The sequence below is a fragment of the Corvus brachyrhynchos genome, unplaced genomic scaffold, assembly GCF_000691975.1.
Source record: "Corvus brachyrhynchos isolate BGI_N302 unplaced genomic scaffold, ASM69197v1 scaffold152, whole genome shotgun sequence".
NCBI classification, from domain to species: domain Eukaryota; kingdom Metazoa; phylum Chordata; class Aves; order Passeriformes; family Corvidae; genus Corvus; species Corvus brachyrhynchos.
In genome coordinates, this window is record NW_008237447.1 from 7751883 (window position 1) to 7770336 (window position 18454).

Genomic DNA, 18454 nt, shown 5'->3' on the forward strand with positions numbered 1-18454 from the left:
TGGCACAAACGTTTCTGCTTTTCATATGAAAAATAACTGCACCTCTTTGAAACTGCTCCCACGAGGGCAATACCACAGCCCATGCCTGTACCAATGAAGTGGCAGGACTGAAACCAAGCCGCTACATCCACTATTTATGTGTAAGGAGTCACTCTTGCTATTCTCTTGTATTTCCATATCTAATTGAGTATGCCCAAGCTTTCCCTCACATGTGCAATGCCAGCCTTTGTGCAAGCAGAATCTCTCATGATTTGACAGCGGTTTAAAACAAAAATTCATTAGTGGGGGTTCAACAACTGGCACTGGTAATACAATCCTGACTGTATCATTCATTCACACAGGCAGCAGTGCTTCTGCCTCCATATGATGAGCTCAAGTAAGAGGGGTACTTTAATTTCTCAGACTAAAGCACAGGTGAGGTACCTGTTGCCTTTTAATCTCCAAGCATAGCAAGAAAAAACATAAAGATAAAAACCAAAGTAGGGGATATTTTTTCTATTTGTTTCTGAATAAAGACTGTCTGGTGAGAGGGTTACCTGTTGTCTCACCTGGCCTTAATTTTGTCCCTGTCTGCTCCACAGGCTAATCTCATGCAATGCACTGCCAGGAAGATGTTACCCTTCTTGCTAGTTCTATGCAAGCACCTTTTTCCAGTATTCTGTTGTTAAATAATGCCTCCATGCAATTACAACCCATGTGTTCGTCAGTGCTAGACTGAAGTAATGCGGACATAAGCCTGTGGGACCCTGGGATGCCTCTCTTGCCACAGATTTCCCTTCTGGATGCTCTGGCCAGCTTATTACCCCACACATTTTAGCCTGTCAAATTTTAACAGTCCCATTCTTACCCTGTTTTAGTGTGTGCCTGTGGTTTTCTGCTCCAAAACACAGTGGAGTGCTATTTCCAGCCACCATTTCTGGGCTCCTGTGTTACAAAACAATCATTAGCATAGGAAATGAAAACCACAGTCAGACCTTGTTCCCTAAATATAATCTACTCCTTCCAGCAAAAGGAAACAACAATAACCAAACCACCAACCCACAGAAGACCCTACAGTTCCACCAATTTTCACATTAAGCTCCCCCTGGAATCAGAACATGGTATGGAGTTAAGAGACTGACTCCTCCTTGGAAAAGTCACATTTACTGCAATACAGCCATTAAAATGAACAACTAAAATAAATGTTAGTTAGCATATCAGAAACAGTGTTAACTGGTCACAAACTCAACCTTTACCTCTAAAAAGAGCTCACTTTGTGCCGGCAGTAGGGCTATTTCCCCTAAATTTAGGTGTGTTCCACTTAAGCCTGATGTTTTCTCACCCTCAGTGTCAAAGCTTATGAGAGCAGGAAGCACCGAAAGCGAACCAGGACAGGTTTCCTCCAGAAACTGAATAAATACTTTTAAGCATCATAAACATGCAATTTGGCATGTTGAAAGAGATGCAAACAGATATCCCTTTAAAAAGCCCCTTTTAGGACCAAAATAGTTTATGTTCCCTTTCTCACAGCTATATGTTCACATGCCCTAATCTATTTTTAGAATGTCCTTCCTAGATTAATTTTTAAACTCAAGTCTGGACACTTTTCCCCCTCTCTCTGCCCAGATATCCCTGTTGAGTCTGTTCCACTACTGGAGGCTGCAAGGACATGGAAGTCAGCCTGCCACAGGTTTGCATCCCACCCTTTCCCACAAAAAGCAGAAAAAGACAACACAGGGATGGAGAGCCTGTAGAGAGAGGAACAGGGCACAGCACTTACAGGGCAAGAGCCATAACTTCCTACAGCAGGCATGCTATTATATGTACTTTCTGTCACAGCAGATGATGACTTAAAGCCATCTCATGAAATGCTGCAAGGCTTAAAAAGAAGGAAAAAACCAGCTGTTCCCCAACTTCCAAAGAAAAGAGTATAAATAAGCATACCTGCCTTCATCCATGAAGTAGCCAGCCCACACTTAGGCTTGACAGCATCTCTCTAAGAGAATAAACCCACCATAGACTTTACAGGATAAATACATAACTAAACCTTCTGGCAGTTCTCTTTACCAGATACAATTCTACAGCTTTAGCTACATTAGCTCACAAATGTGACAATTTTAACCCAAGGGTATTTATATGCTTTTATTTAGAAGGGTCTTGTACCTGAAAGTCTGCATACATCACAAATCTTTTGAAAGGAAACAGATTACAGACAACCACTGATGTCAGTGTGAACTATTTAAGGATTAGTAAGTTGCTTTGGACTAAGCCAGTTCTTCCCATTCCACTTACTAACAGCTGGGAAAAACAATGTAATGGTGATTAAAAAGGAGGGAGTAGGGGGGAGGAATTTAACCAGCTACTTTACATAAGATGATCAATGAGCAATTTCTGTGGACTAAAATTTAATCTGACATTAGTTCAGACTTCCGTTATTTACGTCTGTAGTCCCAAGGAGTGGTAAACAGCACTTGTAAACTGAGAGGAAGCTGTGCCCACAGACCACAGCGTATCAAAATATCCAGTGCTGGTCAAATCCAGTGGGAGACAAATCTCCCAGCCATACCATGGTCACTGAACTCCTCAAACAAACCACTTCTGCATTTCCAGACAAAAATGTGTTCCCCACGTTACACAGGAGCAATCTGCAAAGACCAAAGAGCACACATGAGGTAACAAAAGAGAGCTAGTAAGATATTACAGATATTACACCTTTTTCTTCTCTTCTGTGATCTCATTTTAGCAATCACCAGTTATTTCTACATATCTTAAAGAGACTCACTTGTAAATAAAAAATACAGAAACACAGTGCTGCAACACACCAGCACTCGTACAGGGAGTCAGAACTCAGGAAAGTGAGTTTACGAATTATGTTTACACATTTTTAATATAGTCTAATGATTAAATCAAAAAGGAAAATAGTAAGGGTATTTGCCCTTATCTTAATTAGCAAGGCTGTTTATGCAGGCTGAAAGGTAAGCATGTGTTTATTTCTCCATCTCATTTTTATGTATTACAACTGAAGAGCATTGCGTTATTTGCACTCTTGAAATTGTAGAAGCCTCCAAACAATTTCTGCAGAAATGATACTTAAAAATTTCACATTTGATCCATCCAATCAAGAGCTATTTTACCCAGAAAGATTAAGGCTCTCACTTACCAGAAAGATTCAAACACTTGCAAAATAAACACAATTTATACCCTTCCCAAACTTCTATCAATACAATTTTCCCCCTAAAATTTCTACAAGTAAATCTCATCACTAAAAAGTTCAATTATGTCATGAAGTGATTGCCCTAATTCTTCCAAACAAGAATGTATGGAGTCATTTGATACATATCTTAACTACAGAATCTAAATTGGGATTGAAAACCAACCAGCAAAACACAACCCCAAAACTGACACCATCTAAAAAGCTGACCACAGTAGGTGCTTTATCCCAGACAGACGGAAGAGATTCAGGAACTGTAAAAATGGTTTCCATCCATTACTTTCCTCTCAGTCTTCGAAGTATTTGCTGTTCCCAGTATTACCAGCTCTGCTATACCTGTTGTTATATGCTCTTTCACACAGTCTCTCTCCTGTCTACATTATATCTGCAATATTCAGAAATATTGCACTATCTTAAATTACTTTCCTGGATTATTTAAATAACCACTCCTATTTCTACAATCCAGGCCATTGTGCATGAGTTTTCTGAATCCTGAATATGATCTCCATGAGACATAGGCAAGTTTTTAGATTTAAAAAAAAAAAGAGAATTAAAAAAAAACCACACATAGGACAGCTGCATCTCCAAGCAACTCACTTCGCTCAGCAAGGAAGAGAAGCAAGTGAGGAGACAACACACCCTGACTTGTGCCATCCCCCTGCAGGGAAGGGACCTTCTGCAGAGGAATGGAACAGGTCACCAGGGTCAGCAGCACCGCCAAGGATAAACCTGACAAAGTCCACCTGCCACAGCACCAAGCAATAAGCTAACAAAAATTAGATCAGATAGCAGACCTCCAAGTGTTTATAGCCCATGACTCAACTTTCCCTCCTGTACAGTGACCTTTACAGAGGACAGGAAAAAGAGGCAAGCATGCTTATATGTTAAATTCATACAATCCATTATCCAAAAGAGTAACTGATATCAGAGGCTCTAAATCTACTTAAGAAGCAGAACAGCAGTGGCCTACGATATGCCCAGAAGGCCAGAACAGAGGAAATTTGATTGGTTTTGTGCTCCTGGTATCTTGTGAAACATGTGCAATTTTTCTCAAAGAACATAGTAATAAGGTAGAAGACACAGAAGTAGTGCGATCATCAGCATAAAGAGGATATTTTAAGACCTGCTTTAATGCTCAAGTTCAGTTTTGCAGAGACAGAATACAGCTGACATTTGCCTGGACAAGACATCAGAGCTGGAGGAACTATACAGCATTGCAACCCAAAATACTCAGCATTACCCCAAAAATAGTGTCCAAATACTGCTCACTTCCTCTATCACATGTTAGAATACTCTGAAAACAAAACCAGAGCAGGGTAAGGCAAAAGTGAAATTGCCTGGAAAGCCTGAAGGGCACACTGAACAGACCCTTTTTTTCACTTAGGAAATTCACAGTAGAGTATCACCAATGGTAAAACTTGAAGTCCAGAAGATAAAGTTCGACCAAGTGACCTTTTACGCATTTCAGATCAAAAACCAGTTGGGTCATATGCATGCTGAGATAGCCTTGGGCATATGACAAACAAGCTTAAAAAAAAACTTTGTGAGCAAGCACTCAAGACAGCTGTGTTCAAGAGCTATATCCAAGAGACACAATCAAACTTTCATGTTTGATATTGTAATCTAAAGACGAGCCAGAGTTCAGTAAACAGTAAATGTGATTCTGCACAACCTTGTTATCTTTTCATCTCAACAGTTAAACCTGTATGAGGGAGTGCAAAGAGGTTACAAAATACTATCAGCACAGTTTATTAAATGGTCCTTTTGCATTTATTTTGTAGCAGGATAAAATTTAAGGTAGCAGAGACTTAAACACCGGTAAGTTAGAGGACCAGGACTGATTCTTTAAAAATCCTTTGGACCTCCACAGGCAAATTTCTTCACAAAATATTGCACTCTTATGTGGCCACTGTTTACCAGATTGGAGCAGTTTTGCTTTTAGTATGTTAGCTAAGCAAAACCGAATGGCAAAGGTGCATAGATTTTTCCCTGTTTTCCATAAATAGGCCCTAAAGTAACAGATTAAGGTGAATTTTGTCTGGGTTTTGCCTTTCCTCCCCACAGCCATACACCTCTAGAGATCCATGATTCTGGGAGTTCTAGAACTTTTAACATATGATCTTGGAATTCAGGTAAAATTTTGGACTACAGAACTCAACAGCATCACTCCTGATTTCAAAACTGAAGGATTTCACACTTATCTGTAGTCCACCTCCCCAACTCCCCCAATCCTTTTGGACCATTATATTCTGGTTTGAACTTTAGCTTCTTACCCTCTTCACATCTCACTCAGGGATTTTGCTGTCCACCTTCTGAAAGCACCTTTAGATCGCTTCAATTTATAGTAGTTCCTATAAATTCAAGAAAGGACAATAGCTTGGTTTATCTTCACACTTAGGAAGCAGAGAATAAAACCTGAAACCTTCAACTCTTACAAAAACGGGAGGGTTGGGGAGGTGAACACCTCATAAGTAGGAAATCCTTCAGCTTCGAGATCAGGAGTGATGCTGTTGAGTTCTGCAAGGGTGCTTTTGGGTTTGAGTGACAGGGTATCGCCACAATCCAGAAACAGTTAAATAAGACTGTGCATTGAACTAATGAGTGTTTGAAGTATATTCTCATTGTTGCACAATTTATGTTGCACATAAAATTCAAGTAATTCAGAAGAAAGTTAGCTACCTCAACAGCGAGGAGCCCACATCCTTCTCTTGTTAGATGAGAGAAAATACAAAACCAAGTATTCTACAAAACAAACACAGCCAGCAGTTCTTGTTACCCAGATGGATCTAGAAAGCTGTACAGAAAGTTGTGTCCACATTTCACATAGCTTTGTCCTTCCCCACCAAACTCAGTACAGTACAGGACTGGCAGAACACCCTTGCTTGGATCCCCCACCCCAGGCAGGATGTCTGCTTCTCCATCTGGGAGCTGCATTCCTCAAAAAACACCATGAGATTAAAAAGGTGTGGGAAAAAGTTTTTTGGGTGTCTTTTTGTTCTGTTTGATATGACACTTGTCACGTACTCATCTCTTTGCCAACTACAAAAACTTCTGAGTGGAGGGAAAAAAAAAAAACAAAACCACAACCCACTCAGGCAAGCAATTTTTTCCATAAATGATAAGCAAAACAACTATAGCCAAATAAAGTTGAAGGCTACTGACAAGAAAATAGAGACCTAGGCCCTGTTCTTTCTATTGCCTGAGAAATGAAGGCAGAAACCAGTATCTTGATGTTCTTCCCTGCTGTTTCACGCTGCTTTTTCTCTGTATTTCTGCAGCAGTGGGAATAAAGACAAAAGAAGCACCAAAGAACAAAGCACGAATCTCATTCTGGCAAAAACAGGGAGGGGGAACAAAGGACAGAGTGGAAGTGGATGGACTACTTATAGCAATTATTGTCAAACATTTTTGCACTTCCTTCCTTAATGTAGCTCCTTTTGTACACAAAGGCCTCCAAATAGTTCTGAGAGGTTCCCTTTGTAAAACAAGGAGAAAGGAAAACTGTAATAAGACTATGCAATGAAGATAAATTTTCCCAATAATGCAAGCTACAGGAAACACATGGAGGTCAAATAAAACTATTATTTACCTTTTCAAACACTATTTTCTTCAGCTGCTAAATAAAAACATTATGAAGCCATTTTACACAGTAAAATTTAACCTTCTATTAACCTTCCATATTAAGTAAACAAACCTTTCTAGCCAATAAGCATCATTGTGAACTCTCCGAGATGATAAGCAATACCTTAATTACATTCATTTACATGACTTTGAAATTGTTCCAGACCAAAGTCAACAACTACAAGGTCAAAGAGTATGGAAATCTAAAATAAGGAGAAATCCATACTCGGCCAGTTTACAAGGATGGTGCAGCATCCTTTCTAACCCAGTTTGCAAAGGGTCAGGGATCCCAACCAAGTAGTCGTTTTTCATCAATTACATTTAAAAAGCAAACCCTCTGAAGCACCAAAGAGAAAGTCCATCCTTTCTTTTTTTTTTTTTGAAGACTATTCAAAGTTGAAAGCAATGGACACTTCAGAATTGGTTTTGATGCCTAATGGCCAATCAAGCTGTATGAATACCTTATGCAAATGTCTTACAATATTCTAAATGAAAGCCACAACACAAAAGATACTTTTAAAAAATACATCCATACCACTGACAGCTAGTGAATATTTGATATAGTACCTTTATACTTGGGAATGCTATACTGACAAGTTTACAACTTTTAGAATGCTGCATGAAAACCTTCATTATTTCATCCCTGCTACACTTAGAACAGGAAATAATAATAATGCCCAAACAGCAATTATAAAAAAACTTTTAACAATGACTGTTGCAAGAAACTTCATAAAATATGTTCTGCCCTGAAACAGCAGAAAAGTAGACACAGAATCCACCCATTCCCAAGATATTAGATAATGGCTCAGGTATGATCAATAGCAATCAAATTAGCCAAAATAGAGCATACATGCATGCTGCACTAATGGATCATTTCAGGATTACATTTTGTGTATTATGGCCATGAAATTATTACAAATATATATATAAAAAAATCTAAAGTACAGCTTTTGGATTTAGGCAGTCCCATATCAATAGACTGAAGCTGACAACATTTTCTTAGTATTAAATTAGATAAATCTCCCCGCACCCTACTTTACTAGCCAAGCACTTTTTATACAACTCTCAAGCCAACAACCTTCTGCAATTTAAGTATGATTTAGTGCAAGAGAAGCAATGAGTATTATAAAATTTACGCTTGTTCACCTTCTCTCCCCACAGAGAAGGGCAAGACGTTTTTTCATGTAAATATGTATTAGATCCAAATCATTTAAATAGATATTATTCCATAGAGAACATGATGCTGCATATGCCCATTTCAGCTCCATGTTACTAAATAAACTGCAAGATAATGATGCTGCCTTGCTCATCCTAAAGGACACTGAAAATATTTCTAGGCATTTCAAACAGAAGTAAAAGGAAGAGACTTTCAGAAGAAAAAAAGAAAAACTAGGGTGGCTCTTACAAAGCTTCCTAAAGTAAAGATAAGTTACTGGCAAATTAGGAAATCTCTTTAGGAACAGGTCACAGCTGCCACAGGAAAAAATATAGCTCAGGTACATAGAATCTTTATAGTATGAATAGCACATCATTGTTATCAACCACTTTCATTTCTTTTAAATGGAGAAGGGAAAGATAATCACGTTTGCAAGGAGAAAACCAAGAAACTTTAGACAGGTGACTAATCCGAAAAGTTAATGTAGAAATGCTAAATGCAAGGTGCCAAATGCTAATTTGTCTCTAATATGTCTCAGCTATATTTAGCTACAAGTGTCACTGCTTGAATGGAAAAGAGACAGAATAGGGAAAATTTAAACAGTGTCTTAAAAATGAGAGCTTTAAGCATTCCTTTCAGGTGAATGCATATACATCTCCCTGCTTTTCACAAAATGCACCAGAAGTTAATCAGCATGTTACACAAAATGCATTTTAAGTTAACAATTTATTTCTAAATCATGTCTATATTAAGTGAGGAAGACTGTCATTTGACTTGAAGCTATCACATACCATTTGGGCCACAGTCAGTTATCTTACAATACAGTCTGACCTCTACTTGATTTTAAAATAGGATCATCACCTTCAACTGTGTATGAACCTTGAACATTATCAAAAACAGTTTTATTGCATCAACGATTTATTAATAGTCTTTTATTAATAGTAATGTAACTTTGACTTTACAAAGTCATAAAGATGACGAGAAACACAGTCAAGACTTATTGTGCTACCTATTTTATTTTAGGCTTCTAAGGCAACCTCATGACACAATCAGAAAAACTATCCTGAAAGTAAGAGCTACAAAGGAAAAACAACAGAATAGGCATGTATCGTCCCAGTTCAACAGTAGAGCAGGAAGGATACAGACGGCATAATGAGTTCAGACAAATGCTGAAACCTTTCAAGTACCAAAATTGTCCTGTAGCCAACTGTACTTGGAACTGGAGAACTGCTCGTGCTGAGACAGGTAACTTCTGGACAAGCACACGAGCAGCGACTGCAGCAAGGAAGAGGCGTGAGCCTTACGTGGGAATGCGCTAAGCCAGATTCCGCTTCCAAGCAAAGCACTACAGAACGCCCAAAGCCTACAGGCTCTCATTCAAAACAAACCTGAGGAAGGAGGAAATGTTCCTCCCAGAGTGTTTCTGGTTCCAAACACTCACCATGGCACCCCTGCTGTGCGGTCACTTTTAGAGCTGCTGGCCCCACTGCACCACAATTTAAACAAAGAGCGGCTAAGTTATATTCTATAACTGGCATTTACAGCATCAGCCTTGGACTCCTAATCTTTACCAGACGGGCACACAAATCAATCTATCAGCTCATAAAGGTATGCTTTTTAACCTCTAAAACAGATGGGATTGCCCAGAAACGTCTGGCATGTCAAACTGCTAATCACGGCTGCCCTTTGCACAAAATAACCCACTTAAGTTGAGGCATGGTTGCACTGTAACAGACATTAGTCTGTGGGAAACCCATTTAACTGTCACAGACTCCCGCCACTCTTGCTCTCCCTTAATTAAGCCTAAAGCCTTATGCTTTGACCTTTTGTTCTAGCCTATTAACCCTATCTAGTACAAGTTCAAATATGTTAAACTTAAAAGTTTGCTGTAAAATATTAAATGCCAAGCTACAGAAGGAGTGAGGGACGCTTCTCTACCCTGCAAGTTACCAACCCCTTTTCCAAATTTCGAAGGACTACGTTAGTCCCCAAAGACAAAATATGTCCAAACGCTAATCAGTTTCACAACAAAAAAAGTGGAGTTTCTTCCACTGGCATAGCCTGCTTTTTCTTCTTCAGAGGAGAGAGGAGGGTGAGGAAAAAAAAAAGAAGTGAAAACTTCTGTTTGCAACTTCATGTCCTCAGGCTTTTGTGTTTTTATCCAACAAGAAAAGCACATGCTATCAGCCAAGATCATACTGCACTCATTTGCTGTTCTCTGAAACCCATCATTAAAAATAAGACATAATTGGTTTACAGTGACCAATTTCTCCTCAATTAAAGGCTGCCTCTGCCAACCCTCCTCACACTGAGTCACCATCTTGTTCTTTTGACAAGATAGTTACACTTACTATTAGACTGTAATTCTCATCTGCATCTCCAGGCGAGTTGCATCCTTTGAAGTGTCTCAGACTTGCATAGACTTAAACAAGGACATAATGTATACATTCTAGCTACACACTTTTCGTTTTATGCAAGCTCAACTAAAGCATGGCTGCCTTCTGCTCCACTATCTCTTAATTCATGAAGGGTACACAGCACCAACAAGACCAGCAGTTATGTTTCTAGAGCAGGACTCTTCTGGAGAAAGTCTACCCTAAGAGTCCAGAACTCTGACTTAAACAAGAACTCTCATTCCAGCAACAATAACAAACCTCTGATCAAGACACTACTGCACTCCTCAGTAAAGCTATTTATGTATGCAATGCAAGCTTGGTATACCAACAGAGGTATTTCACAATTAGTGCTCATAACTAGTAAACAAACCTATTCCCCACTCCAAAAAAAAAAGAATGATAAAGCTCATAACTGCTTTATAATATTGGTAAGAAACAGAAAACAGAATGCAAACCGTTGGGATTACCAGCCATGTATATACACTGACAAACATGTTCTCAAATGTTTAGCTTAACCACCTTACTGACAAGCTGAATACGTGGTGCAACATCCTTGTTTACAGCTCATGCTTCTGCAACCCTGACTAAATAGAACTGCTTTAAAAAGAGGCAACAATCTTGAACCAAAGCTTTGGATTACTTTAACTGTTTTTGAAGATGTGAGAGATTTCAAAAAGCTTGTTGCCACAAAAGCCATTGTCTACTAAGTTCTATGAAAGCTGTATAAGAGACCATCTGCTGCTGATCACAACAATTCTCCAGTTTCACATTGCTAATTAATTACTTGTGTTTTAATTCCAAAGTGCCTGTCTTACTGATTCTAAGACCAGCAAGTAATACCATTAACTTTTCTGTATACACAATTGCTCAGGCAACTAAGATGCACTACAGTAACACTCAACTCCTTTTTTTTTTTTTGAAAAGTCAAATAGAAAACGTTGTGGGGAAAAATGGATCTCTCATATCAATTTCTGATTATTTCCAAAGCACTGCTTTTGGTTAAATCCAAATCCCTACAATTTAAGAAGCACATATATTTTCATATTTTCTAATGATTTCAACTTGGCCATATTTTATTGTGTTGGAGATGCTCAAACTGCACTACACAGACCAATACTGTATTCAAGTAAAGTCATGCAACACATGGATTTATTTAAAAAAAAAAAAGATAAAAATATATCCTTGCATCTGCAATCTGTGTCATTACAATGGATATGAGAAGTTCTGCAGGCTGGGATTTGGTATGACTTCCTCCAGCTTCTAGACCTTCCCTACTAATGCTCGCAAAAGTTGCCACTGGAGGCAATGCAAATGAGTCCTAAGAGAGACCAGAAACAAAACAACAACTGCTTGTCAACCATTACATGCCCAAATTATATTCTTTATGCTCATCAGCATTCTCAAGTTCTTAGGCACGCATGTAGGCCCACCGAGGACAGTGGGGCTACTCAAGTGAATAAAATGACTCACAAACCAAAGTGCATATACATAAGCAATCACTGGACAACACTCAGGGAATTATTCCCTGGTATCAAAGAAAAATAGGATTTAGGAAATGGGAACCAAGGGAGCAGATCCAAACAAAATGACAGTGATGCTAAATGTCTACAAGCCATTGCAACGTAGTATCTAATAATGATTTTACGGTGACGGTCCCTTGCCACACAAGCTCAATTTGGATCTGTTTTATTTAAAAAATAAGAGAGATGGTAACACAGTAAGTGTTATTTAATCTTCTCTTTCACTCAGAAATTACATGTAAATCAAGCTCTTCACTGTTTAGACACCTCACAAACGTGGGCTAAACTTTCAGAACTTAACAGAAAATTACAAAAAGTTCAGACGTTACAAAAATATTTATTTCTCTTTAATCAGCATACATATAAAAAAAAACCCCAACTCTTACAGAAAAAGAGAGAGATTACCTTGAACATTTATCACTTCAAAACATATTATAATCCTAAAAGGCTTATACATGGCACACAGTTGTCTGACAGCTTTGGCAAGACAAAGAACAAACCCCAAACCAAAGAGACAAGGGAAACAACCCAAACAAATTATTTACCTTGAATGTGGTTCCATTAGGAAAGGTCTTCCTTCAGGAGTCCAAGGACGCATCAATTTTCTTCCTCAAAAATTTCATGCTTGATCTGAAAAAAACAGCAGAAATCACCCTATGAAAGTCTGCACATCATTTTTTCCTACCTAATATGCCTCTATCTACTTTCTTACTGGTGGTGAAACAGAAAGCAGTGCTTTATTTTGGCTAGTATGAACTGCAAGTAACATTTTTATTTCAGAAGAAAAATATCGTTCTGAACTTCAGAAATCAAAATCTTCCAGACAGAACCACGAGTAAAACTAGTAGAAACAACTCATGTTGTCTAGACTTGTACTGACTAAGGGGACATTATTTCTGCAAGAACAAAATCCACATTCAACTCTAAGCCAGAGTCCTCTTTTCCATCCTTTCATTCAAAAAACAGCTGTCACATGAAAGCCCTCCTTCCTATGTAGTGGTTACTGCTTAACACTTCAAACTTGCACCCATGAACATCAAAATCAGTTTTTAAAGAGCCTCTATTAATTTACATATACATAAGGAAAAGACAAGAGTGTAGCGTAACAGGTGAGCGTAATGCTAAACGCCACAAAATTAGTTAGAAAAAATAAACCAGTAGAAATTGTAATATTTGCTTTTGAGAGATTTAAGAATAGTATGCAACACTATTTTATTTTAGTTAGAAAATGTTATCCATTACAATCACAAACTTAAAAGTTCTCAGCACTTGTCTACTATTCTTAAATGAAATGTTGCTAAAGGTTGCAAACTAACGGCTAGCCCAGATCATTCTTATTTCTACTGTTTCAGCCTTGTTGCTGTGACAAGCCTCACTATTAAAGGTCATCAAGGTACCACCCAAGAAGCAAGCTTATTAGTTAAATTTAAACACAATAAAATACACTTTAAAGAATGAAATAAAATAGACTTTCTCCACCACCAAGCTGAACTCCCCCCCCTCTCCTGCTTGGCAATGGGAGAGTTCCTCTCCTTATCTCAACACCTTTTGCTTCTGTTCCCACAAAAATGCACACAAAAGCTTTTTAAACACTGAGGACCCCACAGGTGGGTAGGATAGAGAGGGAAGAGTGGGAAGTGTGTTTGCTGGGGACACATCTGAGCATTTCTTCCTCCACAAAACCACTTGGGTTCAAGCCAGATTAGAGAAAACATCTAACTCTGACCACTGCAATGTGCTTGCTAACTGGGAAAAAAGATACAGGTGTTGATCAATGGGTCATCATCCAAAAAAACACCTATTCAAAGCTTTCAGATACATGAAATAACAGCAGCATGCTGGACTACTGCCAGCACCAAGACCCAACAAAAGATGCCCAACAACAGAGCCAATTAAGCTGAAAAATAAGTAAATACTCCAGAAAACTATATGCAGACACTATTTTAAATCTTTCTTCCATATACATCACAAAATGAAAAGGTAAGTTGCACCACAGAAGGGGCGCAATCCTCAACATTTGTATTCAATTGGGGGGGAAAAAAATCGACCACCACAGTAAAAATAAATGGAGACATGACAGGTACAGTGACAAAGGTGCTAATAAACATAGTTCAAAGCCTTCTCAACTGCATTTTACTGAAAGGGTAAATAAGCTGGATGTGCAATCTTTTGTGGCCAATGAAAAACAGGACAAGAGATCCCACAGAGCAGAAGAAAGCAGCACTATTAAAAAAACATACTCATCTTTTCAAGTCACCTGAATTTGAGAAAAATAGTTAATTTCAGTATTATTATTCTATACTATAGAGGTAGACAAAGTGTTTGTCACCACTGACAAATGGGTGAATTTAATCATTCCTACTTCCAAGAGAAGACAGATTGCTATCTAGTAGGGAAAAAACACAAAACAATGCACAAAAACCCACTCCATACAGTATTGCCATCAAGGTTCAACACATAGATGGGATTTCTTTAGGTCAGCATTAAATAGTCTTTTTTGTGTTGTTCCAAGTGACTACAAAAGGTTTATGAGACTTCAGTTCAAAGACAACAAAATTTGCTACTTCGGGGAAAAAAAAAATCCATATTCCTTCAATATGTTTTAAAAATTGAGGAGAAAAAAAAAAACCAAAAACTTTTCTATAATACTTCATTCCCAAACACTTCACATCTGGACCACTTGCTTTACAAACCTTATAGTTTTTGGAATGTTGATTTGTTTTGTATTATGGACTACCAGATGAAGGATAGGTGATGACACAAACACCACCACCAAGGCCATCTCCTAGAGCAAGAACCATCATTTCTTTCTACACCTGAGGCAAGCCCTGCTTTTGCCATCACTGAAAAGGCCTTTTCAGTTCACTTTCCCTCTCTTTTTACAGTGGGATGGGCACAGAGAAGAAGCAGAAAGCAGGTAGCTATGAATCTTAAAGTTTGCTATGGAAAAAAAATCAGAACAGCAATACCAAGTCTAGGACCAATGAGATCAGAAATACTGTTCATCTGTGAGCAGGACTTACTGCTTGGACACATTTCAACACACTGAAGTCAACTTCATTGCCTACTTTTTGGAACAAATTAAATACTCCCTTATTTGTTTTCAAATAATAATTTCATCCAAGACTGGAACACATTTTACATCTAGTGCCTGATCTCTTCACGAGGACTCCCTCAACTTCTTTTTTGAGAGGAGGAAGATCATCCCCCCAGAAGTCTTTCACAACACCGAGCTTCCTTCCTACATTAAACTCAGCCTCTTAGAAACCAGTGACTAAAACAGAAGATCTGTAGCTTCTGCTTTTAATCTGATTTTGTCTATAAGCAAAATTGGTTTTCCTCTGCTGAAAGCAATGGTATTTAGAAATAAGTGGTATGAAAACAAAATTTCACTCAAGACAGGCAATTAAACAAGAGCAATGAGCTCCAATAACAATTTAAGTATGAGAAGACTATGCCAGGAGGGGGTTGACCCAAGCTAAGATGTCTAGCAACTGCTTCTTCCCCTTTGTACACATGAATATTTATTTACATGAGTTTTAGTTCCTATTCTCCTTCTTCAACCATCAAGCCAAGTGACCTGCAACAGACAGCCAAATAAATTACCAAATTAATTCTTTCAAGTGCTAAATAGGTCCGCTAGCATTTCCAAGTATTTGAAATAAATAATCCAGAAACCCTAAAGAGCAGGCATTCATCTTTACCAAAAGAATACCTCTGCTCAGTTTTCCCAAGGAATATCTTCCCACTGGGAAACAGGAAAGTTTTCATGTGATCCCAGATGTTCACCCAAAGCACTGCCTGCCAACCCTCGTATGCTGTTTTCTAATGCAGTGTTTTCTAAAGTAACTAGTGAAACCCTAACAGCAAAATATCCAAAAGCAATGCCACAATCCTGTTAAATAATTTCCCCTTAGCTCTCCCCCTCTTTGCTGCAGGAAGGCCAGCACAGCTCAGAGTTACTGTTCTTATCGTTTTGGCCTGTTGGCAGGAAGAAAGAGCAAACCACAAATGCTGTTACCATTAGCCTTTTTGTCTTTAGTTCAAGACTGTTTAGACAGACTGTCCAATTTATGGTTTTTATCTTTATTGTACATTTATGCATATTCTTTTCACATCACCTCCTCCTGTTCAGGCTTCATTCCCTACCTATGTACCTTTCCGCTTGCCTGTCATTGCCTGCCCTCCTGAGCTGCAATGCAAAATTTGCACTTCTTAAATACCCAAAAGGGTATTTATCCTTTTTAATCCATAGGATAGCTATCCTATTCACCCTGCCTCCTGCTCATCGCTCAGCACGTGGGAGATGAGCCCTGCCCTGCCTGCAGGCCCCATGCGTGGGACAGCAGCCACCAAACCCCCTCTGGAAGAGGGGCTTGTGCTCCCAAACCAGGCACCCAGCTGGGAACCCCACGCTCTCCCCAGGCTCCCTTCTGGATCCCCTCCACTCCCTGTACATTCACATAAAGGAAAAAGAAACACAACCACAAGACTTTTGGGGTTTGAGGTACAGGCAAGCTCTGAAGATCTATTCTAAAATGATAATTCATAAAAATATTATGGTCTTCATGTCTTCTCTGATAGCCCTGCAAGGAGGTGTCAAGCACAGCCCTAGAGCAGGACAGCTGACTGGGGGAAATGCGACTCCCTGGCTTTGCCTTGGGCAAGTTTATACATGTGCTTGGCACAATGCAAAACAGAGTTTATCTTTTATTATAGTCATGTCCCACACTGTCAATGGTAGAATTAACAGTGTTCCCACTAACAGTGATAATAAAGCTGACATTATATAAACTTTTTGCCAATGTTCAAAGCCTGAAAAATAAAGTTAGCTCTGAAGAGACAAAATAAGCTTTAAGCAAGCAAGACTTTGTCAATTCTTTTAAGCAAATCCCGCAATAAGCAAAACTACAGGCAAATACGATCACCATAAAGTTAATTCACGTTTGAGTTCTATAATCTTTACTGAGTCACTTAAAAAATTTTTCCTTGATACCTTTTACAGAACAAATTTACCCCGAACACAACTATGAAACACCACAGGTGATGCAGCCAGTGATTAGATCACCCTTTTAAGTTTACAATATAAAAACATTATTTACTTTTACTTCTTTATCAACATCGTTTTTATGACTGTAATAAATTCTGGTTAGCACATCTTTCACTTTATAAAATGAAACAAGTATGGGGAGCAGAGAAGAAGAGCATGTTTTCATCTGCAATTTTCTACCTCAAGGCTAACGGGGGAAAAAACCCCAAAACCTCAATCCAGCATGGTTTGGCATTTGACTGCATGCTGTACTCTCTGCATGCATGGCCTAGAAAAACCTGAAAGCCATTGATAGCTCTTGCTCATTAGATGACCCAGAAGCACAGGGCAATCTAGCAGCAGGTCAGATTTCACCCCTGCCCAAAACATGCAGTCACTACTCCTCACCTCTTCCATCCCACTCACAGAACACAAACACCCTTACATATGCACTTCACTCACAACTAACTCATTGCTTGCTTTGGAGTCCATGTCAACTCTATCTCAGGAGACCACTGACAGAACAACAAGTAAAACTTCTCAACCACAAGTTTGGGAAGACAGCTGCCTCAGACAGCAAAAACCCCAAACCTGCCTGAACACCGTTCTCTATCAGAACTTTTGCCTTCCAAGATGTTAGCTACTGATGCCCATATAGTAAGAATTATTCAGATGCCATTAAATCTGATCCCAAGCACAAAATACCCTCAGCTCAGAGAGCTTTTGTCATCTGGCATCCTTATGTGTCACTCTCTCATGTGTTCAGTCAGCCCTAGAAACAGTAAATAACGTTTGAGTATTAAAGAAAACGTTTCCTACTTGCTCAGGAATACACCACCCCCCTTCCACAAGTGACTGCTTCCTCCCCATAGGTCTTCACAGATTGGATTCGCACTCTTTGTTAAATAAAGCTTTACGGTATCTCTGAACATTTATAGTGCCATGACTCAGTTAAATTCTAATCAGCCTGTGAGCTGTCTGACACTGCAGCAGGTCCCCTCAAAATAAAACAAGGAATAATATAGTCTACAGATTCCAGAAAGACGAGACAAAAGAGGAAAACTTCCACTTCAGCCTTAACAACAACATAATCCCAAAGCCAGAAATCCCACTGTTTTTTCCAACACCTTCAACACGTGTCAAGCATTTTAGCTGAATCCTTCTTTAAATTAAAAGCCCAGTAAATCACCAGGATACACAAGACAGATGAAGAAAGGTGCAGCACAGACACAAGGCTGGCTGCTCACTACAACGCTGCCCCTCGTTCTGCCCATACTACGTTCCCTTAGGTTTCACTACCTTCCAACTTAATCACCCACTGGCACTTAAAAAGAAGAGCCCCAAACAACGTGTTCCGTAGGGAAAAACGGAAGGTGGAAGTGCGGGGGAGAAAAAATTTTAAAATTCACCTTTAGAGGGCTTCGGGGACACAAAAAAACCCCCCAAGAAAACCACGTCTGGAAAAGTAACCTTTAGTCTAGAAGGGAAACAGCGACGTCCCTAAGGAGCCCGAAGCGATGAGAAGGCATCCTTGGGGGGCGC

General features: G+C 39.0%; 1 protein-coding gene across 3 annotated transcripts in view; it reads right to left on the minus strand.

Moving 5' to 3' along the window:
* NRIP1 (nuclear receptor interacting protein 1) overlaps nucleotides 1-18454 on the minus strand; it is a 95141-nt gene that overhangs the window by 54861 nt on the left and 21826 nt on the right. For all 3 annotated transcript variants that reach the window (XM_017731526.1, XM_017731523.1, XM_017731524.1), the window contains exon 2: nucleotides 12429-12513. The gene's annotated coding sequence lies outside the window, so the exon portion shown is untranslated. The remainder of the gene's footprint in view (nucleotides 1-12428; nucleotides 12514-18454) is intronic.